This window comes from Balaenoptera ricei, chromosome 19 (assembly GCF_028023285.1).
Source record: "Balaenoptera ricei isolate mBalRic1 chromosome 19, mBalRic1.hap2, whole genome shotgun sequence".
In the NCBI taxonomy this organism is placed as follows: Eukaryota; Metazoa; Chordata; class Mammalia; order Artiodactyla; family Balaenopteridae; genus Balaenoptera; species Balaenoptera ricei.
Genome location: NC_082657.1, coordinates 36,913,010 through 36,938,692, shown reverse-complemented (window position 1 = coordinate 36,938,692; position 25,683 = coordinate 36,913,010). Strand labels below are relative to the sequence as shown.

General features: G+C 43.0%; 1 protein-coding gene and 1 pseudogene across 1 annotated transcript in view; both read right to left on the bottom strand.

Moving 5' to 3' along the window:
• Positions 1–21,693, bottom strand: part of NDRG4 (NDRG family member 4) — an 84,172-nt gene extending 62,479 nt beyond the window's left edge. Inside the window, exon 1 of the mRNA XM_059903664.1 lies at positions 21,614–21,693. The gene's annotated coding sequence lies outside the window, so the exon portion shown is untranslated. The remainder of the gene's footprint in view (positions 1–21,613) is intronic.
• LOC132353621 (non-histone chromosomal protein HMG-14-like) lies at positions 15,846–16,152 on the bottom strand (annotated as a pseudogene).
• Positions 21,694–25,683: the final 3,990 nt, after the last annotated feature.

Here is a 25,683-nt window from a genome sequence, read left to right as displayed (position 1 = left end):
ATGTTCATTGCAGCACTATTTACAATAGCCAGGTCATGGAAGCAACCTAAATGCCCATCAACAGACGAATGGATAAAGAAGTTGTGGTACATATATACAATGGAATATTACTCAGCCATAAAAAGGAACGAAATTGAGTCATTTGTTGAGACGTGGATGGATCTAGAGACTGTCATACAGAGTGAAGTAAGTCAGAAAGAGAAAAACAAATATCGTATATTAATGCATGTATGTGGAACCTAGAAAAATGGTACAGATGAGCCAGTTTGCAGGGCAGAAGTTGAGACACAGATGTAGAGAATGGACATATGGACACCAAGGGGGGAAAACTGCAGTGGGGTGGGGATGGTGGTGTGCTGAATTGGGCGATTGGGATTGACATGTATACACTGATGTGTATAAAACTGATGCCTAATAAGAACCTGCAGTATAAAAAAACAAACAAAACAACTAATACTAAACTTTCATTGGGTTATTTGTATGGAAACATGTTAATATAAATGTTTCAGACATTACATGAAATTTCTAAAAATCTTATATTTGTATTTGTATGGAAATATGTATGGAAATATGTTAATATAAATGTTTCAGACATTACATGAAATTTCTAAAAATCATATTTGTATTTGTATGGAAATATGTATGGAAATATGTTAATATAAATGTTTCAGACATTACATGAAATTTCTAAAAATCTTATATTTGTACTTGTATGGAAATATGTATGGAAATATGTTAACATAAATGTTTCAGACATTACATGAAATTTCTAAAAATCTTATATGTTCTGGTATAATGTTATAAGTAATAATCCTAGTTATTACTTTAAAATGTATATCTCAGAAAAAAAAAAAAAAAAAAAAAAAAAATGGGATGGAACCTGAGTTTTTAAAACGTTAACTTTACTGTTTGTTAAATCTTAGATACCACTTTTCTTTACCCTTGGGCATGATTTGATTTAAATTTGCAAATCGACTGAAGGGTAGATCTGTTTCTATAGGTTTTCACTTAACAGATACGAATTGAGTTTTGCCCAGTGCCAGGCAGTGTTCTAGGCTCACAGGATTCAGTAAGGAGCGGGGATGGATCCCCAGCCTTGAGCAGCCACTGCTCTGGGAGAAGGCAGTGGTGCCAGCACTCACACAGCTGGATAAGTGCTCTGGGAGGACACTGGGGAAGCCCAGAAGAGGCAGTTCTTTTCTCTCCCTGAGAAAAATCAAGGAAGGCTTCTCAGAGGAGGTAACTGACACATAGAAGTTTACCAGGAGGAGCAGGTGACATTCCACGAGGAGAAGGAAGACATTCCAGCCAAAGAGAAGAGGAGGTACAAATTCTCCTGGGGGTAGTGGTTGTAGAAAGGCTAGAATTGTGTTCATGAAATAGCAAGTTGCTGGCTGTGACTACAATTTAGAGTATATAGTGTGTATGTGTTTGTTGTATATTGAAGAGCCTTGAATGATGGGCTAAGCAGTTTATCTGGTTGGCGATGGGGAGCTATTAAAAGGTCTTAAATAGGGAAGTGGCATGATCACATTTGCCTTTTAGAATGGCTGCTCAATGGATGTATCCAGGAAGGTCCACGTGGGCAACAGAAGCCACGTTAACCATAGGAATGGAGAAAATTTAATGTAAATAATTACCTAGGTCAGAATGGCCGTCATCAAAAAGTCCACACATAATAAATGCTGGAGAGGGTGTGGAGAAAAGGGGACCCTCCTACACTGCGGGCAGGAATGCAAATCGGTGCCACCACTATGGAAAACAGTCTGGAGGTTCCTCAAAAAACTAAAAATAGAGTTACCATATGATCCAGCAATCCCACTCCTGGGCATGTATCTGGAAAAGACGAAAACTCTAATTCAAAAAGATTCATGAACACCAATGTGCAAAGCAGCACTACTCACAATCGCCAAGACATGGAAACAACCTAAATGTCCATTGACAGATAAATGGATAAAGAAGATGTGGTATATATATATATATATACACATATATATATATATATATACACATACGTGTATATATATATATACATACATATATATATATACATACATATATATATACATACATATATATATATACATACATATATATATATATATACATACATATATATATACACAATGGACTATTACTCAGCCATTAAAAAGAATGAAATATTGCCATTTGCAGCAACATGGATGGGCCTAGAGAATATCATACAAAGTGAAGTAAGTCAGACAGAGAAAGACAAATATGATATCATTTATATGTGGATCTAAAAAAATACAAATCAACTCATTTACAAAACAGAAACAGAGTCACAGACATAGAAAACATATTTATGGTTACCAAAGGGGAAAGGGGAGGGATAAATTAGGAGTAATAGATACCCACCACTATATATAAAATAGATAAACAACAAGGACAACTGTATAGCACATGGAACTATAGTCAATATCTTGTAATAACTTATAATGGAAAAGAATCTAAAGCCATACACCTGAAAACTAATACAATATTGTAAATCAACTATAGTTTAATGAATAAAATTTTAAAAAAGAAAAAATAATTACCTAGATATATTTATCCATCTATCCATCCCTCTATCCATCCATCAATCCACCTTATTTTTTAATGTATTTCAAAGCAAACTACAGGCATCAGTGCACTCCCCTAAATACTTCAGCATACATGTCATTCATTAACATTCAATTGTTTTTCAGTTTTTAATCAAATTTATATACAATGAAATGCAAAAATCCTAAGTACACATTTGCTGAATTTTGACAAATGAATACACCTGCGTAACCCAAACTGCAATCAAAATATGAGACATTACCATTACCCTAGAAAATTCCTTCATGGCCATCCTCAGGCAATCCTTGTCCCATCCTCCAAGAGACAACCACTGTTCTGATTTTTTTCCCACCATTTTCAGCATTATTGACATTTTGGTCCAAATAATTCTTTGTTCTTGGGGACTGTCCTGTGCATTACTTAGCCTGTCCTAGAATTTCATATAAATGGAATATACTCTTTTTTGTTTGGCTTTTCCTGCTTAACATGTTTATGAGATTCATCCATGTTATCTTTTTTTTTTTTTTTGAGGCTTACGATGATTTTTTTTTTAATTTTTATTGGAGTATAGTTGATTTACAATGTTGTGTTAGCTTCAGGTGTACAGCAAAGTGAATCAGTTATACATATACATATATCCACTCTTTTTTTTCATCCGTGTTATCTTGTGTATCATTGTTTGTTCCTTTTTTATTGCCACGTAGTTGTTCCTTTTTTATTGGCAAGTAGTATTCCATTATAAACCACAGTTTGTTTATCCATTCTCCTGTTGATGGACATTGGGGCCATTTCTAGTTTCTGGTTATTATGAAAAAAGCCGCTATGAACATTTTTTTGCAATTTTTTTTTTTTTTTGTGAGCATTATGTTTTAATTTCTTCTAGCTAAAGAGCTAAGAGGACTTTCTGGGTCATTGGGTAGGTGTATAATTAGATTTATCAGATAACACCCTTCCCTCTTCCTAAGTGGGTCTGAACCATTTTACATCAATCTCCCTAGGGCAGGTACCAACCAGAATAGCCTCTACACCCCAGAGCCCATTGAAATGATTCAAACTAGCCAATCCTAAGCCTGCTTACCTTGCATCACTGGCTCTTTCCCATAGAAACCACAGTAAAGGCTCTTACCCATACTTTCCTCCTGCTCCTTCTCCCTCCCTGGTGCTTCCCCGTGTGGCCCTGTGTGGCATGGTGCAGTGTGACCCCTCCTCTTGGGATCTGGGAGTCACAAATTATCTTTTCAATGGCAATCATCTCTTGATCTGTTGGCCTTACCATATCTGAATGATAATAAAATCTACATTTTAAAACAATGAGCAAAAAAGATTCTATCTTTCTTTTCACTAACCTCTAACTCAACTTAGCATTTCCCTTAAATATAGTTGTAGGCAACAAACCATAGTCATCTCAGCAGTATTAGTGTCTTTGCTGCAGGAGAAATCAGATTTTTTAATAAATTTATTTTTTAAAATTTTTGGCTGTGTTTATTTATTTTTAAAATTTTTGGCTGCGCATGGGCTTTCTCTAGTTGCAGTGAGGAGGGGGTACTCTTCATTGCTGTGCACGGGCTTCGCATTGTGGTGGCTTCTCTTGTTGTGGAGCATGGGCTCTAGGTGCGCGGGCTTCAGTAGTTCTGGCACACGAGCTCAGTAGTTGTGGCTTGCGGGCTCTGGGGTGCAGGCTCAGTAGTTGTGGCACATGGGCTTAGTTGCTCCGCGGCACGTGGGATCTTCCCGGACCAGGGCTCGAACCCGTGTCCTCTGCATTGGCACGCGGATTCTTAACCACTGTGCCACCAGGAAGTCCCTCACAGATATTTTCATATCACGATAATTGTTACAGATAACTTGAAACACTGTTTTTGTTCGTCACTACTTTGAAATTATGATAGTTAATAAGCCTGCAGCAGGATGGGGAGCTCAGCATGAGGGTTCTGGGCAACCCAGTCTAGGATCCAAGCACCAGCTGGCCTCCTGTGAATCAAGGAGAGAAACCCAGGACCTCAACCTAAAGAAAGTGAGCAGCCCCAGAGGTAGCCCAGAGGGGCAGCAGGATGGTTCACTAGACCAGCCAAGGGCACAGCCTTGAGATCACAGGCCACTGATTGGCAGTGTCCTGCATTTTTGTACAGAGTGTCCCGGCAGCTCAGGACATACAGGCATCCCTGGTTTTATTGTGCATTGCTTTACTGCACTTTGCAGACATCGCATTTTATACAGATTGAAGGTTTGTGGCATCCTTGCATTGAGCAAGTCTATAGGTGCCATTTTTCTAACAGCATTTGCTTGCCTCATGCTTCTGTCATGTTTCAGTAATTCTTGCAATATTATAACATTAAATAATTTAAACATTTAAATTAAACATTACAATAAATAACACACCACAGTATAGTGTAAACATAGCTTTTACATGCACTAGGAAACAAAAAAAGTCTTGTGACTCGCTTTATTGCGATATTCACTTCACTGCAGTGGTTTGGAACTGAATTCATAACATCCTCGAGCTAAGCCAGTATTTCCTGGGATACAGAAGATACACATGATGATTTTGAGTGAATACCCTAACATATAATTAAATAGCAGTAAATATCATGTTAAGTCTTTCCTTTCAGTGCTGAGTATACAAAGAGGAAGTCTCTGTTAGGTGCTGGCTGTTGTTAATGCCTCTCTAGCTCTTGCTAATCCTTTTTAACAAAGAGACCAGCCTCAGGCTTAGAATCATTGCATCTGCATTGTACATGTATCTGCCATAGTGGTATATTTAAGTTACAAAAAGGGGGGTACTTTAAATTTTTTTTTAATTTTTATTTTATTATTTATTTATTTATTTATGGCTGTGTTGGGTCTTCGTTTCTGTGCGAGGGCTTTCTCCAGTTGCGGCAAGTGGGGGCCACTCTTCATCGCGGTGCGCGGGCCTCTTCACTATCACGGCCTCTCTTGTTGCGGAGCACAGGCTCCAGACGCGCAGACTCAGTAATTGTGGCTCACGGGCCCAGCCGCTCCGCGGCACGTGGGATCCTCCCAGACCAGGGCTCGAACCCGTGTCCCCTGCACTGGCAGGCAGACTCTCAACCACTGCGCCACCAGGGAAGCCCGGGGGGTACTTTAAATAAAAATATTAAGTAGATAACAGTCAGGCGGCATGAAATTATGGCAAAAATCTGACAAATTTGAGGCACATTTTGCCAACTGATGTCCCAAGGTCTTTTGAGATCTTAGGAAATTCCCTATATAATAACCATCTCTGTACTCTGCCCCTCTATGAGGTCTGCTCATTAACTCAATTCATATCTACGGAAGAACCAGTTTATTAAGCACCTCTGGGTGCCAGACCCTGTAAGTCAATGGAGATCTAACAGCCCCCTGCCCCTCCCCACATGCACGCAGAATTCCATCTCCTGCTCAGGTCACCTCCTCTCCAGAAATGAGCCTTTCCTTGCCCCTCTTTTAATCTAAGAATCCCGTTCCTGGATGAGTTGAAAGTGTTCACTCAGGGGTCAGTGAATCTGCATGGAGCTATGGCCATTGCAGGCTGACAGGGTGGGGAGTTGAAAACCTCTAATCTCAGGGTCCCTAGAGTGATGGGTGAGGGTCTCACCCCTTGGGGTACCCAAGGAGAAACCAGTCTGCCTGTGAGGCACTCTCAGAAAAGAAGGGGAAAAGGTCAGACTTTATCTGGTATCCACAAAGCCACTTAGATGAGAAGCCCTTCTGCCTACATCTGACATTCGCCAACGCTAACCACAAATCGGCACCTCATCAGTAACCCCTCACCAACCGTGTGTAACCAAGTACAACCTGGAGACACTGCTGTCTTGATTCATTCTCCATTTTCATAAATCTGCAATTGCTTTGGGTACGTATGGGTATTAGAAGAGTTGTACACGGCAGAAACCTAATTTAATCTGGCTTATACAAGACAATTTAAAAGAAAAGAGGCAATTAATTTACTTACTGAACTGAGAGGTGTGGGGATGCAGCTATTTCAGGCACGGCTAACCCAAGACTCGCATGCTGTCAGGCCTCGGTTTCCCCCCATCTCTGGTTCTTGCTTCTGTTGTGTTTGCTTCAGTTTGGGGCTCTGTCTAGTGGCCAGATGGAGACAGGAAGTGGTCCCTACCTCCTCTCTGGTTTCAGGTCTGGCAGGAGCTCAGGGGCGTCTAGGGTTGTGACCAGGGCCCCGGCTAGGTCATGTGCCTGCCTGCTTCCGGGAGCCAGTGATTGGCTCGGGGTGAGGGGATCCCTCACTCTTCCCCAGGAACTGGGCCTGAGGTCAGCTTCTCTGGGACAACGTGAACCACAGGGATGGTTCCCCAGAGAACAATAGGGGTATAGTTACCAGAGGAGCTGAGAATGGATGTTGGCAGAAAAAAAGCAGATGTTCTTGGCTTCACAGAGATGCTAAATGGAGCCAGGGTTGGACCAGGGGTGGTTGATTCTAGACCTTGACTTCTAAGCCTCTGTGGTTTGTGTCCTGTCTGTATCCCAGAGCCCCTCACAGAGCCTGGCAAACAACAGGCACTTAATTCCTGCGCATTGAGTGAATTTCTCGTTGCTGCGCTCTGCACACCTGCCTGTTGGGACACCTTGTTTCTCTGGACAGGCATCCATTGCCTGGCCTCTCACCCTCCAGCAATTGAATCCTATTGTCACGTGTGAGCCCCTCCCAGTGTCTTCTTTTGCAGCAGACCTCAGTCTGAAGTGAAACATCAGGAAAGAATCCAGCCTATTGTGTTACGAACACACACGTACACATTCGCATACCCGGTGAGTTCCTGACACATCCCTTCAACCTGGGTTGGGGGAGGGGCTGGAGGCTTTAATATGTCAGATCCTGGGGAGCTGGGAGCCATGCAGAGATTTCCCTTGGAGCAGGGTATGTGGGAACAGTGAGCTGGCACAGACCCTTGCCAGCTCAGGGCTGCGCATGGGGAGTGTGGTACCAAGTGGCCGATTGGGGGCTCAGTTCCTAGGAAGCAATCAGGTAATGCAGTGTCAGTCATCAGCCCTGGAGAACCTGACGGTGGTAGGTGCAGCTCCCTGGCTGACTGGTGCCCAGCCCTGAACCTAATGATGGAAATGAACCAGAGGCTTCAGAAGCACACTCTGTGCCTGGAGCTGCACCGTCTTAGCTCAGGATGACGTAACAAAATGCCGCAAGACCGGGTGGCTCCCTATGAGCCCGTGATGGATGAGCAGATGCTCAGTGGGCGTGGCAGTGTGGGACTAAGAGGCCACTGGAATGGCAGGCGGGAGTCCTGTGGGTTGGTGTGGGCCCTTCTCCAGCCACCCTGGAGAAGACTCTGGGCTCCCTTGATCTGGAGGATGTCTTCCTCCCCGTAGGCTGCTTGAGCCCCAAACTCTGGGCATGTCTTCATGGGAGGTGCTAGGTAGTCTGGTTCACACCACTTGCGAGTCTTGGCACCACTCGTGTGCTGGTTGTGGGGATGGGTGCTGGGTGGGGTTGGGTGGGTGCTGGTCTGGAGGGAAAGCAGCCGTGAGGGTGAGCCGAGTCTAAGGTCAGTCTTGCCAGCTGGCTCACTTGCCTGAGGTCATGAGGCCAACACCACAGAAGGACCAGGACTTCAACCCGGCGCTGATTCTAGAGCCCTGACCCGCATCCACCCTTGCTTCAGAATAGACAGCACAGTAATTATGGAAACTGTCACTTATTTGTAATCTCACGCCGACAGCCCACTGAGAAGGGCCCACTCAGATTTATCTCCTCTTGGCCATTGTGGCCCTCATGGCCTGTGAAGTCCTGGGGTATCCAAAGGGTGTCCTCCGTTCTTAGGCCAAATGGAGAAAGGCACAAAGCCAGGAGCAGGCTGGGCTGGTTTTCCTTCCCTGTGGGACCTGCAGCCGGCTCCATGCTCTCCCCGGGGGGGATGGGGGCGGGGGTGGGGAGCAGCCCTGCAGACTCTCCCCGTGGGCATTGCTAATGCTTTTCCTGGGCTGCAAGGAGACTTGGTGTCTCCACACAGCACATCCCACTGGGAATGGGGTCTATTTACGGCTCTGAGAGCTCTGGCCAATTCCAGGCCCTGGAGCACCGGATTCCCAAGTCTGGGCTGGGCCATTCTGACTCAGGGAACACAGCACCAAGGAGGTGGGAAGAGGTGAGGTGTCCAGGCCAGGGTTCTAAATCCCAGCTCTGCACAAACCAGTCATGGGAGATCTTCAACCAGTCACTTAATCTGCCTGGTCCTAGGTTTTCTCATCTGTAAAATGGGAATAATAACACCACCACCATCATCTCGGGGTTGTTGTGAGGATTATAGAGGGCAAAGCACATGGAACCCCACTGAGGCTCTGACACCCATGTGATCCAATCCTGGTGCAGGGTCTCAAAGAAACACAGCCCACTGAAGTTCCAAAAAGTGTTCACATCTTTTTGAGTGCAAAGGGGGTCCAGGTACAGACGGCACAGGCACTTGTAGTCTAGTGACCATTCTCCGTAATATCATACAGCTCCCGTGAGATGTTCACTTTCCTTTCCAGAACACCTCTCCTTCGCTCACGGATGTCTGCCCCACCCGCCTCTGCACGGCAGCCAGAACCCAATTCCAGAAGGCACTGCTCAGTGTACTGAATGGACGCGTCGGCACAGCAGCCCTGTACCCCTTGCTGCAGATGTGCTGCCACTGACCTCAGTTCCCTCGGGATGGTTCTTCTCCTTTCTATCTCCCAGAACCTGTTGGGCAATGGCAGTGCCCTCCGGGGAGGGTATGGAGGGAAATGGAGTGGGTGATGCCAGGGCCCTCGCCTGCAGGCCTGGGACAGCAGGGCCCACCCAGTTTAATACCTGCAGTCCTGTCACTCGCAGGCAAGTTCATGGTTCTCTAAGGTGGCATTTCTAGAACCGCCTAATGGAAAGTCTCGCTGCAGTTTTCTATCTAGGCTGCAGTGGGCTTGGAAAATGCTTCCAGTCAAGGATGTAAGACCCTGGGATGAAGCAATGCAGGCCCTCCACTGCCCCTGCGGAAACGATTAGCCTGAGTGGCCTCACTCAAACAGGACACAACGGTTCCTGGTATTTTCCAGGTGATGGATTTGGATGCGTCTGCAAATCTTTACTGAAGTGAGAAGTCTCATCAAGGATCAGAGCGAGCAGGTCACTGGCAATGTTTTGGAGCCAGAAGATACCCAAGCACACAGGCTCCCCTGGCAGCGAGGCCCGGGAATGGGGTAGCCCCACCCTCCACGGCCGAGAGCTGCGAGGAGAGCGAGGCTGAGGGGCTGGTGTGCCGGGGGGCTGCCCGGGATGCCGGTGCGTACGGGCCACCAGGACACATTGGAAATGCAGCAAGCGGAGGGAAGATCGTATTAATTAACCAGAGCTCTTCTCAGGGGAAGCCGTGTGGGGGGTAGAAGGAGCACTTTGGGAAGGAGCGAGGGTGGAATAAGTAATACTGATACAAGTAATAACAACTGCTAACTGGACCCTGAGGCAGGTGACAGAGGGACTCCGGAGCTTGCTTTGCCAAGTCAGGGAAGCAAGTTTGGGTCTGAGGAAGGCTCTCAAGACAGTACAGAGGACTTCCCTCTGGTGGTCCAGTGGTTAAGACTCCACACTTCCACTGGGTTCAATCCCTGGTCAGGGAAGTACTGCATGCTGCTGCAGTGCGGCCAAAAAAAATTTTTTTAAGTTAAAAAAAGAGTCAGTGCAGAGACTGGGCCCTGTATCAGCCCTTCCTTCAATGATTCACCATCAGGATCAGCCAGGAATACTAGTTTTGAGGGCTGCCTGTCCAGATGCCCTCATATCTCAGTTAGGCCATGGCTAATGGAACCAGCATCCCTGGGCCTTTGTTACTTGCTTCATTCTGTCTCCTGGTAGAAGGCTCCTATTACAGTTGAATTGTGTCCCTAGAAGAGATGTTGAAGTTCTAATCCTTGGTACCTGTGGATGTCACTTTATTTTGAAACAGGGTCTTTGCAGAGGTAATCAAGTTAAGAAGAGGGCCCCCAATAGAGTGGGCCCTGATGCAATAGGACTGGTGCTCTTATAAGAGGGGAAGTTTGGGCACAGAGATGGACACACGCAGAGGGAAGATGATGCAGAGACACAGAAAGAACGCTGTGTGATGACAGAGGCAGAGAGTGGAGTGATGCACCTGCAAGCCAGGGAATGCCAGGGGTCGCCGGGAGCCACCGGATGCTGGAAGGGGCAGGGAAGGATCTTCCCTGAAGCTTGCAGAGAGAACTTGGCCCTGCTGACACCTTGATTTCAGACCACCTGCTTCCAGAACTGAGAGACAAGAACTTTCCATTGTTTTAAGCCACCCAGTTTGTGGTACTATGTTACAGCAGCCCTAGGAAACGAATCTAGTGCTTCCGATACAAGTATGTGTGAGCCCTGTCTGGAAGCATTTTTCCTGGTCTGGCCCAGCACACCCGCCGTTGGCTGGAGTGAAAAATGCCCACAGAGACTTCCTTTTTTAAAATTTATTTATTTTAGTTATTTATTTTTGGCTGCATTGTGTCTTCGTTGCTGCGCCCAGGCTTTCTCTAGTTACAGCAAGCGGGGGCTACTTTTCGTTGTGGTGTGCGGGCTTCTCATTGTGGTAGCTTCTCCTGTTGCAGAGCACAGGCTCTAGGCACATGGGTTTCAGTAGTTGTGGCTCGTGGGCTCTAGAGCGCAGGCTCAGTAGTTGTGGCGCACGGGCTTAGTTGCTCCATGGCATGTGTGATCTTCCCGGACCAGGGCTCGAACCCGTGTCCCCTGCATTGGCAGGCGGATTCTTAACCACTGTGCCACCAGGGAAGCCCCCACAGAGACTTCCCATGAGGCTATTCCACAAAGCATAACTTAGAGAACTCTGAAGTCTACACAAACTAGCCTTGGCTTTCTCTGTAAAAAGAGGAACCGGGATGGAATTGGCTCTCTCCAAACTCTAACTTGCTTTACATTTGTAAAACCACCCAGCCCGGGGGCTTCCCTGGTGGCGCAGTGGTTGAGAGTCTGCCTGCCAATGCAGGGGACACGGGTTCGAGCCCTGGTCTGGGAAGATCCCACATGCCGCCGAGCAACTGGGCCCGTGAGCCATAATTACTGAGCCTGCACGTTTGGAGCCCATGCTCCGCAACGAGAGAGGCTGCGAAAGTGAGAGGCCTGCGCACCACGATGAAGAGTGGCCCCCGCTTGCCACAACTAGAGAAAGCCCTCACACAGAAATGAAGACCCAACACAGCCATAAATAAATTAATTAATTAATTTTAAAAAAAGAGAACGCCTTCCTTAAAAACAAAAACAAACAAACAAAAAACCACCCAGCCCTATCAGACAATAAAGTGCCAAAGAATTATCAATCCTTGAGAGTTCACTTGACCAAGTGCTGGGTGGGGCCCCAGGGGGCTAAAGGGAGGTGCCTGTCACACAGGTGTGAAGCCTGGGGGCTTCTCCTCTCTGCTGGCATTGGAGGAGGCCTGCAGCATCTGGGGCCAACATTTGGATGACCTGGCCACTCTGGCACTGATGACAAAATAAATTCCCAACATAAATTCAGTCCCTGGATTCACAGAAAGATAGACAAGATGAAAAGGCAGACGACTATGTACCAGATGAAGGAACAAGATAAAACCCCAGAAAAACAACTAAATGAAATAGAGACAGGCAAACTTCCAGAAAAAGAACTCAGAATAACAATAGTGAAATGATCCAGGACCTCGGAAAAAGAATGGAGGCAAAGATCGAGAAGATGCAAGAAATGTTTAACAAAGATCTAGAAGAATTAAAGAACAAACAAACAGAGATGAACAATACAATAACTGAAATGAAAAATACACTAGAAGGAATCAATAGCAGAATAACTGAGGCAGAAGAACAGATAAGTGACCTGGATGACAGAACGGTGGAATTCACTGCTGCAGAACAGAACAAAGAAAAAAGAATGAAAAGAAATGAAGACAGCCTAAGAGACCTCTGGGACAACATTAAATGCAACAACATTCTCATTATAGGGGTCCCAGAAGGAGAAGAGAGAGAGAAAGGACCAGAGAAAATATTTGAAGAGATTATAGTAAAAAACTCCCCTAACATGGGAAAGGAAATATCCACCCAAGTCCAGGAAGCGCAGAGAGTCCCATACAGGATAAACTCAAGGAGAAACACGCCGAGACACATAGTAATCAAATTGGCAAAAATTAAAGACAAAGAAAAATTATTGAAAGCAGCAAGGGAAAAATGATAAATAACATACAAGGGAACTCCCATAAGGTTAACAGCTCATTTCTCAGCAGAAACTCTACAAGGCAGAAGGGAGTGGCATGATATACTTAAAGTGATGAAAGGGAAGAACCTACAACCAAGATTACTCTACCCAGCAAGGATCTCATTCAGATTCGATGGAGAAATCAAAAGCTTTACAGAGAAGCAAAAGCTAAGAGAATTCAGCACCACCAAATCAGCTCTACAACAAATGCTAAAGGAACTTCTACTAAGTGGGAAACACAAGAGAAGAAAAGGACCTACAAAAACAAACCCAAAACAATTAAGAAAATGGTCATAGGAACATACATATCGATAATTACCTTAAACGTGAATGGATTAAATGCTCCAACCAAAAGACACAGACTTGCTGAATGGATATAAAAACAAGACCCATATATATGCTGTCTACAAGAGACCCACTTCAGACCTAGGGACATATACAGACTGAAAGTGAGGGGATGGAAAAAGATATTCCATGCAAATGGAAATCAAAAGAAAGCTGGAGTAGCAATACTCATATCAGATAAAATAGACTTTAAAATAACGAATGTTACAAGAGACAAGGAAGGACACTATGTAATGATCAAGCGATCAATCCAAGAAGAAGATATAACGATTATAAATATATTTGCACCCAACATAGAAGCACCTCAGTACATAAGGCAACTGCTAACAGCTATAAAAGAGGAAATCGACAGTAACACAATAATAGTGGGGGACTTTAACACCTCACTTACACCAATGGACAGATCATCCAAAATGAAAATAAATAAGGAAACAGAAGCTTTAAATGACACAATAGACCAGATAGATTTAATGGATATTTATAGGACATTCTATCCAAAAACAGCAGATTACACTTTCTTCTCAAGTGCGCACGGAACATTCTCCAGGATGGATCACGTCTTGGGTCACAAATCAAGCCTCAGTAAATTTAAGAAAATTGAAATCATATCAAGCATCTTTTCTGACCACAATGCTATGAGATTAGAAATCAATTACACGAAAAAAAAACGTAAAACACAAACACATGAGGCTAAACAATACGTTACTAAATAACCAAGAGATCACTGAAGAAATCAAAGAGGAAATCAAAAAATATCTAGACACAAATGACAATGAAAACACGACCATCCAAAACCTATGGGATGCAGCAAAAGCAGTTCTAAGAGGGAAGTTTATAGCTATACAAGCCTACCTCAAGAAACAAGAAAAATCTCAAACAATCTAATGTTACACCTAAAGGAACTAGAGAAAGAAGAACAAACGAAACCCAAAGTTAGCAGAAGGAAAGAAATCATAAAGATCAGAGCAGAAATAAATGGAATAGAAACAAAGAAAACAATAGCAAAGATCAGTAAAACTAAAAGCTTGTTCTTTGAGAAGATAAACAAAATTGATAAACCATTAGCCAGACTCATCAAGAAAAAGAGGGAGAGGACTCAAATCAATAAAATCAGAAATGAAAAAGGAGAAGTTACAACAGACACTGCAGAAATACAAAGCATCCTAAGGGACTACTACAAGCAACTCTATGCCAATAAAATGGACAACATGGAAGAAATGGACAAATTCTTAGAAAGGTATAACCTTCCAAGACTGAACCAGGAAGAAACAGAAAATATGAACAGACAAATCACAAGTAATGAAATTGAAACTGTGATTTAAAATCTTCCAACAAACAAAAGTCCAGGACCAGATGGCTTCACAGGTGAATTCTATCAAACATTTAGAGAAGAGCTAACACCCATCCTTCTCAGACTCTTCCAAAAAATTGCAGAGGAAGGAAAATTCCCAAACTCGTTCTATGAGGCCACCATCACCCTGATACCAAAACCAGACAAAGATACTACAAAAAAAGAAAATTACGGACCAATATCACTGATGAATATAGATGCAAAAATCCTCAACAAAATACTAGCAAACAGAACAACACATTAAAAGGATCATACACCACGATCAAGTGGGATTTATCCCAGGGATGCAAGGATTCTTCAATATACATAAATCAATCAATGTGATACACCATATTAACAAATTGAAGAAGAAAAACCATATGATCATCTCAGTAGGTGCAGAAAAAGCTTTTGACAAAATTCAACACCCATTTATGATAAAAACTCTCCAGAAAGTGGGCATAGAGGGAACCTACTTCAACATAATAAAGGCCATATACGACAAAAAAAAAAAAAAAAAAATTCAGTCCCTGCTTTGAGCTGGGCTCTTTGGTGAAGTTTTCCCCTATAAATCACATCTTAGGGATTTTTTTTCCATAATTGAGATTTTACTGATTGTTTTGAGGATCAGTACACACACATTTCAATTTGTACACAATTCTCAACATACATACCAAAAATCTAAAAAGTCATGTAGTTGTGATTCTTTTCTGAACAGTTATTCCAGGGACTTTCCAGCTTAAAATTTGGAGGCAAATTTTCCTTCACAGGATATCAAGTACCAATATCTTCAAATATTGATATGCTGTTACATCGTAAGTCCCACTAATTCACAGTTTAATATCATATACACTACATACTCAAATTGTCAGTCGTTCACAGCACATTAACAGTTACGAGAAGAACTGGACTACCACGACCAAAGATGTTACAGAGTGCACAAAATTCTGCCCAGGAGAGCCAAGATCAAGGGGTGAGTGGTTTGCTTTAGGAAACAATTCTACCAAAAACAACATGGGAAGAGAAGTAATGTAAAGTGTTTAAGACATTAAATGCACAACCGACTCCAAACTGCCATTTAGTACGCTTTGTATTATAGGATATAAAAGCTACCCTCCATCCGTGGAATGTTAAGCTGACACCCAAGACAAAGCCTCCCATGTTCAATATCCCATTATTTTCTGGTTGTACCAACAAATAAGCAACCAGCAAATGATTTCACCTCTTACCAAAAAGCATTTACACTTAAAAAATGGGATGAGGTGGGATTCCCTCCTTTTTATAAATGTTTCTAGAGCTACTAAAAAACTTGCATTTACGAAATAGTTGATAAAAATATTCCTCTGGATTGTACAAGAAGGGAGACAGGGACCACTGATAGGACCGGATGTGTGATATTAATCAGACTTGGCTTCTTTCTCTCCTGCTTCATCAGAAGCTGGGTTCTCCTCGTTTTTAGTTTCTCCATCTTCTGCAGCTAAGTCTTCTTTAGTCTCTTGGTTTGCCACTTCAGCCAGTTTTCCCTTTGCTCCCCTTTTCCCTTTTGTTTGCACTTTTTTGTCTGAAGATTTATCCTTTCCTGCCGCCTTTTTTTGGCTTCGTTTCCACTTTTGCAGGAGCGGGTTTAGCGGACACCCTCGCGCATCTCCTCTTGGGCTCCTCCTTCGGCGCCCCCTCGGCAGAGCTGACCTTCCTCTTGGGCATCGCGGCGGCGGGGCGGGCGCGGGGCGGGCGCGTGCCGGGTGCCTGCGGGCCGCGGCGCGCCGAGAGCCTTCGCGAAGCCGGGCTGCCGGGCCGCTGCCGCTCCTCCCGCCGCCCGAGCTGGGGGGACCCGCGGCGGGGGCGGGGGTGGGGAGAACCGGATGGAACCGGATTGGGAGCCCGCCGCCACATCTTAGGCATGTAAAGCCCTGAAGCTGAGCCAGTTTTGACATGGTGGCTTTTACCTACTCTATTTATAATGTCTGTTAGCTTCCTCCCAGGTTAAGGGGCCAAATCTACCTGCTCTTCCCATTCTCCGAAAGCACAAGGAATTGAAATGGCAACAAACAACTAGTCTAGCTTGATGATGGAGATGCTAATATTTCACTTTAGACAACATTAAGTTTAGAAAGGATAAAGTCCTGCCCCAAGGTCAAAAACAGACCAATGACACAAGAACAGGACAGAAGAGATGGGACTGCGGTAGATTTAGGTGTTGAGTTCATTTCTAGCTTAATGAGCAGAACTTAATGCGAAATTCCCAGACACGCTGATCAAATCGAACAAAATGCTTACACTGTACCAGTGGGCAGGGTCTAGAGCAGTGGGTCATTCTGGGATTGACATTTTGAGAGGCACATGGGCACATTGGGAATTGTCAGGAGGGCAGTGACCAGGATGGATACCATGTCTATATGAGAGACAATAAATGAATTGAGAAAATGAGTTTATACTTTGAACTAGAAATTTTTAGGTCTCTTGCTGAATTAGTTTTCTACTGCTGCTGTAACAAATTACCATGAACTAGGTGGTTTCGAAGAACACAGACTGAAAGGATTCTGGAAAGACAGTGGGATGGGAAGCATCAGGAATCTGTCTCCCCCCCGCCCCCCAGACAACAACTGTACTGGCAGAATCTGTCTCATGTAAGTATTTGGAACTCTGGAGTCTATTGAAGGATTGCCACTTCCAGGGAAAGGCTTGGACAGGTAAACTGTGCTTCATTTTGGTCAGTTTCAGCTCTGAGCATAGCAGTTACCCATCCCCCATTCCCATGGTGGGCAGCTGTTTGCATACAGCTTGTGGGAGCCAGGTTGGGCAAAAGAGGACCCTGTGCTCCAAATGCTGGAGACCTATGCTCTGATTGCCCATTGCTGCTTCTGATTAGATTGCTGCTGCCCCTCCACCTCCAGCTGAAGTGACTTCCACGGGACTTAAAGGGTGGGTGCCCTTTACTGCCCTCTTCATTTTTCTCTTTTTCTTCCTTTTTAGAGCCAAACATTAAAGACAAGGATACTGTATTAGGGTTCTCCAGAGAAAGAGAACCAATATGATATATGTAGATTGATATCTCTATATAGATATCTCCCGCTCTCTCTATGTATAACTATATGAAATTTATTATAGGAGTCAGCTCATGTTACAGGGGATGAGAAGTCACATGATCTGCAGTCTGGAGAATCAGGAAGGCCATGGGCATAATTCAGTAAAATGCTGAAGGCCTGTGAACCAGGCAGGTGAGGGGCTGCTAGTGCAAGAAACAGGAGCTCTGGTATCTCTGAGGGCAGCAGAAGATGGACCTCCCAGCTTAAAAAGAGAGAGATAATTTGCCCTTCCTCTGCCTTTTTGTTCTATTCAGACCCTTGATGCATGGGATGAGGCCTGCCCACATTGGTGAAGGCAGATCTTTTTCACTCAGTGTATTGATTTTCTTCTAATCTCTTTGCTAATCTCTTCTGAAAACACCCTCACAAACATACCCAGAAATAATTTTTTTACCAGCTATCTAGGCATTCCTTAGCCCAGGCAAACTGACACAAAATTAACCAACAGACATGCAAAACAACTGCATATATGGGGGAAGTTAGCAAGTGATCGTGCATGCCCAAGGAAAGGCTCTGAAAAGACCCAAGACTTTAAACTATACCTCAGCTGATCCTTGGCACATAGATAGCCTACAGCAATGGGAAACAAACAAACAAAAAAACGCTATTAAACAAAGCAGTAACAAAAAACAGCAAACTCTGGGTAACAGGGAGAATCTGGTCTCCATAATTACATTATTAAATACAAATATTCAAAGTTTTTCCAAAAAAATCATAAGGCATACAAAGAAACAGAAAAGTATGGCCCATTCAAAGAAAAAAAAAATAAAACCAACAGGAACTATCCCTGAAAAAGACTTGATGGCAGATACAGAAGACAAAACAACTGTTTTAAAACAACTGTCTTAAAGATGCTCAAAGAACTAAAGGAAAATTTGGAAGAAGTCAGGAAAATGTATGAACAAAAATGGAAACATCAATCATGAGACAGAAAACCTAAAAAGAAGCCAAAAAGAAATTCTGGAGCTGAAAAGTATAGTAATTGAAATGAAAAATTAACTAGAGGGATTCAAAGGCAAATTTGAACAGGCATAAGAATCAGTGAACTCAAAGATAGGACAATGGAAATAATCAAGACTGAGAAACTGAAAGAAAAAAGATTCAACTAGAAGCCATATGAAGAAACAAAGATCCCAATAAAGGTACATAAGCAATTATAAAAGCTAACATTACTGTAACAATGGCTTATAATTCCACTTTGTTTTCTAAATGACTTGAGACTAATGCATTAAAAATCATTATTCGTTTACATTATTCTGGGGCACACAATGTATAAAGGTGTAATTCTGTGATAACAATAGCAAGGGGTGGGGATGGAGCTGTAAAGGAGCAGAGTTCTTGTATATTATTGAAGTTAAGCTGGTATAAATTCAAATAAGAGTGTTATAACTTTAGTATGTTAAATGTAATCCCCATGGTACCCACAAAGAAAATAGCTACAGAATATAAACAAAAAGGAATGAGAAAGGAATTTAAACATTTCACAACCAAAAAAAAAAGTCAACTAAACACTAAGGAAGACAGTACTGTAATGCAGGGAGTGAAAAATAAAGCTGTAAAATGTATAGAAAACAAATAAGATGACAGAATTCTCTCCTTCCCAGTAATTACTCTTTTAAATGTAAATGGATTAAACTCTCCAAAAGACAGACTGGCAAAATGGTTAAAAAAACACAGTCCAACTATATGCTATCCACAGGAGACTCACTTTAGATCAAAAGGCACAAATAGATCAAAAGTGAAAGAATTGAAAAAGATATTCCATGCAAACAGTAACCAAAAGAGAGCAGGGGTGGCTGTACTAACACTGGACAAAACAGATTTTAAATCAAAAAGTTTACAAGAGACAAAGTAGGACATTATATATTAATAGAAATTTGATATATCCTCTTGCTGTAACATTATAAACACTTACATTTCTAATGACATACAACTGAATAAATAAAGCAAAAATTGACAGAATTGAAGAGAGAAATAATGGATAGAGCAAGCAGACAGAAGGAAATAGATACAACAAACCAACTATATATAACAGACACTGCACACTCTACCCACCACCAAAAGCATACACATTCTTCTTATGTGCACGGGGATATTTTCCAGGTTAGACCATATGTTAGGCCACAAAAATTAAGTGTCAATAGATTTTAAAAGATAACTATCATATTTTCTCTGACCACAATGAGATAAAGTGAGGAATCAGTGACAGTAGGCAAACTGGAAAATCCACAAATATACTGAAATTTAACAACACACTCTTAAACAACCAATGGATCAAAGAATAAATCACAAGGTGAATTAGAAACTCCTTAGTTTTAATGAAAACAAAAATGCAACATACCAAAACTATAATGCAGCAAAAGCAGTCCTAAGGGGGAAATGTACAGCTATAAACACATTAAAAAAACCAGATCTCAAATTAAGAACATAACTTTACAAGTTAAGGAACTTGAAAAAGAACAAACTAAACCCAAAGCTAGCAGAAGGAAGGAAATAAAGATTAAAGAATAGGGGACTTCCCTGGTGGCGCAGTGGTTAAGAATCTGACTGCCAACACAGGAGACACTGGTTTGAGCCCTGGTCTGGGAAGATCCCACATGCCGCGGAGCAACTAAGCCCGTGCGCCACAACTACTGAGCCTGCGCTCTAGAGCCCGCGAACCACAACTGCTGAACCAGCGTGCCACAACTACTGAAGCCCGCATGCCTAGTGCCCGTGCTCCAGAACAGAAGCCACCGCAATGAGAAGCCCATGCGCTGCAACGAAGAGTAGCCCCCGCTCACCACAACTAGAGAAAGCCTGAGTGCAGCAACGAAGACCCAATGCAGCCAAAAATAAAATAAATTAAAAAAAAAAAAACTGGTACAGCTGCTGTTGAAAACAGTATGAAGGTTCCTTAAAAATTTTAAGATAGAATTACCATATGATCCAGGAATTCCACTTCTGGATATATACCCAAAAGAGCTGAGAGCAGGATCTTAAAGAGGTATTAGTACTCCAATGCTTATAGCAGCATTATTGACAACGGCTAAAACATACAAGTAACCCAAGTGGTCACTGATAGATGAATGGGTAAACAAAATTTTCTGGTTTAAAATAGTTAGCTTTTTTGTTTTTTGTTTTTTTACAACACAGCAAAAAAGAATCTACAACTATCAAAATCTGCAAAACTTCTGTAGAAAGGAGCTACCTTTTTTGAACTGTTTAATTAAAGCTTCTCTAGGATTTTACACACCCATTTTTGGTCATCAAGAGCACGGAATTTCTCACACCTGTTTGTGTCTCCACTGGCTTGAGACCCTGACATATTTACACACTTTAGTATTCTACATCTAATCAAATCAGCTTTCCTTTAGCCCATTTATATTTTTAAATAGAAAAGTGAAACTAAAACAGATTTAATTTCCTTCTGAAATCTGTTATGTAAACGTTTTGTTGAATTTAAACATCACAAGTTTGATAAAATTGTCAACGAGGTCTCTCACCCACCCCACAGCCTGTGGAAAATCTTAATTACAGCAGATCCAAATACATCGCTACATTGTCAGCTGTTTTTTCTGCTTGGAATCAGCTACCTTGATGTTCTAATACTGTTTTAACCACCTCTTAGCGTCTCAGCTAAGAATGCCCGTCTCAGTTCTGCCTAGAAATCCACCACCATAAAATGGAGTATTATTCAGCCTTAAAAAAGAAGGAACTTCTGACATATGCTACAACATGGATGAATCTTAAGAACATTATATTAAGTGAAATATGCCAGCCACAAAAAGACGAATACCATGTGATTCCACTATATGAGACATTTAGAGTAGTCCAAATCATAGAGACAGAAAGTAGAAGGTTGGTTGCCGGGGCAGAGGGGAGGGGGAAATGGCGAGTTATTGTTTAATAGGTCCAGAATTGCTGTTTTACAAGATGAAAAGAGTTATGGAGATGGATGGTGTTGATGAAACATTATGCAGGTATTTAATGCCACTGAACGGTATACTTAAAAATGGTTAAGACAGTAAATTTTATCACTATAAAATTTTTATCACTATAAAAAAACTGGAAAAAAACCCAAAAATTAATTATCTTACAGTTCTGGAAGTCAGAAGTCCAAAATGGGCTGGCAGGGCTGCATTCCTTCTGGAGGCTCTAGAGGAGAGTCCATTTCTTTGCCTTTTCCAGCTTCTGGAGGCTGTCCGCGTTCTTTGGCTTATAGCACCTTCCAGCAATGGCGTCACCCCAACTTCTGCTCTGTCAGCACAGCTCCTGCTTTCCCCCGGCTTCCTCCGGACATCTCACCACCCAACTGTGAGTCTCCTGCCTCCTTCTTATAAGGTGCCTTATATTGGACACACCTGATAATCCAGGAGACTCCATCTCAAGAGCCTCAGCTTAATCACACCTGCAAGTGCTTTTGCCATGGAAGGAAACAAATTCACAGGTTCTGAGGGCTAGGATGTGAGCATCTTTGGGAAGCCATTATTCTGTTTACCACAGTTGCCTAGAGAAATACTCACGTAAGCATGGGAGGAGGTAGGCACAAGGGCTTCAATACTGAAAGCAGGGGGAAGCTCATGTCTGACAATAGGGTTGTGGTTGAACAACCGTGCAGACATTCTATAGAATACTGGGCAGCCATAGAAAGAATGAGCTGGAGACATGGAGGGCTGTCCATGGTGCATTTTTAAACGAGAAAGACAAATCTCAGAAATTCTTAATTCATTTGTTCAACAAATATTTTCAGTGTCTATCATGTTCCTGAAGCTGGAAGTACAGAAGTGAATTAAACAAGAGTTTATACTCTCTTTCTGTATAAAAACTGTATGCAGAAATAGGTGTGTACAGGGAAAAAAGGGTCTAAGCTGGAAAATAAATACTGATATGTTAACAGTGGGTATCTTGGGAGAGGAAGAGCAGGAAGTAAAAGCGGTGAAGATTTGCCCTTCTTCTTCGGATGTTTTTATATAGTTTTATCTTTTTCAACAAGCATTTAAACTTGCTTATTGAAGCTTGCTAAAAAATTAAAATAAACTGAGGTACAGTTATCAGGAGAAGTTATCTATTATGTCTAACCCCACCTCATGATGACAAAACTGTACCATCTGCAAAACAGAAAGAAGGGAGGGAAGGAAGGGAGAGAGTGGAGACAAAGAAACATCCAGCTGATTGCTGTTAACTTGGAGCAGGCAAGGCTTGCGGGGCACTTAGCCAGCAAGTGAAGCAAAGTGTCCCTCCCTCCCCAGCGGGAACTGGCAGCTCCTCCTGGTACGATTCTTTATAACCTCTCCTGTGGCACTGGCCATGTGCCTAGTGTACACAGTAGGCGATCAGTGACATATTGTCGGCCAGCCGAGTCACCGACGGGAGCGCCTGTAAGGGTGTAGATGACACCCACACAGGAGGAGCAAGCGTCCTGTCAGGGCTCAGCTTTGACCCCATATGGCAACACCCGCACCCACCAGCCTCACTTCCACACCCATTCGTCTCCCCTCATTTCTAACCATTTCAGCTCAAAGTCTGGTCCTTCCCAAGCCCCCACAACTCCCTGGTTTATTTGAAGCAGAGGTTCTGCAGTTGGAGGAAGTGGGTAGAAATTCCAGGTCACTTATCTCTGCCATGGTGTCCCCAAGATGAACTTGTGGTTTGCTACTTCTTTGCCCTGAACTGCAACCTCTGAGCTGGCCTTTCTACCCCCTGCATGCATCTCTGGGGCTGATGCTTTGTGGCCTCGGGGTGAAGGGAAGACAGGAGGGGGTGAGGCGTGGGGCCCAGGGGCCCTCGACCCCAGGCAATGTCATCTCAGACTTGTAGACCTAAGTTCCCTTGATAAACATCATCTCAGAATCACACACCTGGCAAACAGGCTGTCCCGGGAACACGGCCCAGGAACAAACAAAACAAGCTTGTGTCTTTTCATTTTGTTCTTGGTTCTTACTGTTCTAGGAAGAAAAAAAAAAGACTGGACTTGAGTATGTGAGACATTCACATGTTTTACTCAGAAAACAAGGAACCTCTGATTTTCTTGGAGAAACGTTGAGAGCTGCCTTTTCCTTTTAGTGCCCTTAAGCACAGACTGAAACAAGGAAGACATAATTTCAGTTCATTCCAACTGTCCCCTTGAACACCTACTTCATCCTTCCTAGACTGATCGTTGGACAGAATTAAAACTGCTCCCAAAGTGTAGTTTGATTCAGCCTGCGGGCCCTCCGTGAAGTGTCCCTGCCCGCTTCCGGCTCTGTCCTCCTCTCCTCCTGGATCCCCCTCAGGCACTCCCTGCACGTTCCTGCCCCCAAGCCCTTCGTACCTGTCCCCTCGGCCTGGAACATGGTCCTCCCGTTTCCCTCCCTCCTTCAGGTCCCTTCAGAACTGCAACCGCCACCCCATCCCAGCCCTCCCACCCCCAGCCCTGCTTCGTTTCTCTCCACAGCGCTTGTCACCTTCTAATAGGTCACTTCGTTATTTTGTTTACAGTCTACCCCTTTTCTGATGTAAACTCCACCAAGGCGTGGATTTTCATCCATCTGTTCACCACTGGAAACTCAGTCCTAGATAATGACTGAATCTGAATCTTTATAGAGGAGTTTTGCATTATGTGTCCAAAATCTTATAAATACACAGCTATTCCACATCTAGGAATTTATCCCCGGGAAGTCATCACAGAAGTGTGCAAAAATAGAGTTAGAAATGTTACAAAAGCCAAACACTGGAAATAATAAGAGCTGACATTTAATTAGCACTTACCATGTGCCAGACCCTGTTTTAAACATTTTATGCACGTGAACGCTTTAAACTCCCGACCACCCTATAACCCACCTATCATTGTCTGGATTTTACAAGTGAGGGAACAGGCAGAGGGACTGAAGAGCATGCAGTCGAGCCAGGATTTGATGGGGTGTGTCTGACTCGAGTCCATATTCTTAACACCCTATGGGTTACATGAGCTGTGCTCCAGCCACCCTGAGGCATTCAACGCAACCATTTAAAATGATGCTGTAGACAATGAATTTTTTCTGGTGGGGGAAGAAGGGACATGAACCCCTGAAATTATATGTAAATTGTGTGATCATACACATTGCTGGGAAGGAGACAGCTTTATCAGATTCTCAGAGACATTCAAGAACCAGCGTTGTAGAATAATTCTTCTACATAAGTAGTTCAGGTGAACATATCCTGCACATGGGTTATCAACTGTTTAGCACAGTCTTTAAAAAATTTCTTTTTAGTTTCCCTCCTTCTACACAAGCTTTCCTCGTCTTGTGCCTAAACCACATTAACAACCTAGAATGTCACCACAGAAGACGCTTTAATGACTTGAAAAGATCTTTGTGAGATACAGTTAAAAGCTCAAATAACTAAATTATGTTAATAGCTGTTATTCCTGGGTGATGGAATTATGAGTGTGTTAAAATTTCTTTTCTGGTCTTATTTGTATTCTGTACATGTTTTGCAAGAACATGAATTACTTTTTGTAACCAAAGAATTTTTTTTTTTTTAAGAAAATGGCACACTTGGGGAAGATAATTTGGAAGACGCTATGAAAATTTTAAGTGTACCTGCCCTTTGATCCAGAAATTCCATTTCCAGGAATCTGCTGGACAGAAATTCTTGCCTGTGAGCCCAAATATAAGTCCAGTGACATTCATGGAAGCATTGTGAAAATTAGTAAACAGCCCAAACCCTCAGAGAAGGTGAGTAAATAAAATAAACAAAATAAAATATTCAATAAAATATAATACCAACATATTAGAAAAACTGTGCAGCTGTTAAAAAAAGAAAACACGGTAGCTAGATCTCTGACTCTCCCACAAGATGTATTGTTTGGTAAAAACAGATGTATAATAAGGTCCAACATACATAAAGGACGAGCGTAAGAGTGTAAAGGCCTTGAAAGGGGTCTGGAAGGAAGCCGCCTGTTTGTTGATGATGGTCACTTGCAGGGAGGCGCCGGGAGCTGGGCAGGGGAGGTCATGGTGAAGGGGACTTCATGTTCTGTTCTGGATTGTCTGAATCTTTTACATATTATTTATGTAACCAAATACAACACACACAGTTAAACTATGAAAGAGTTCTAAGATTAAAAAAGCCTCCAAACTCCGAAGTGCTTTCCCCCCACCATGGGGCTGCTCAGGGGCTCCACGTCCAAGCTGCCAGGAAGTCTCAG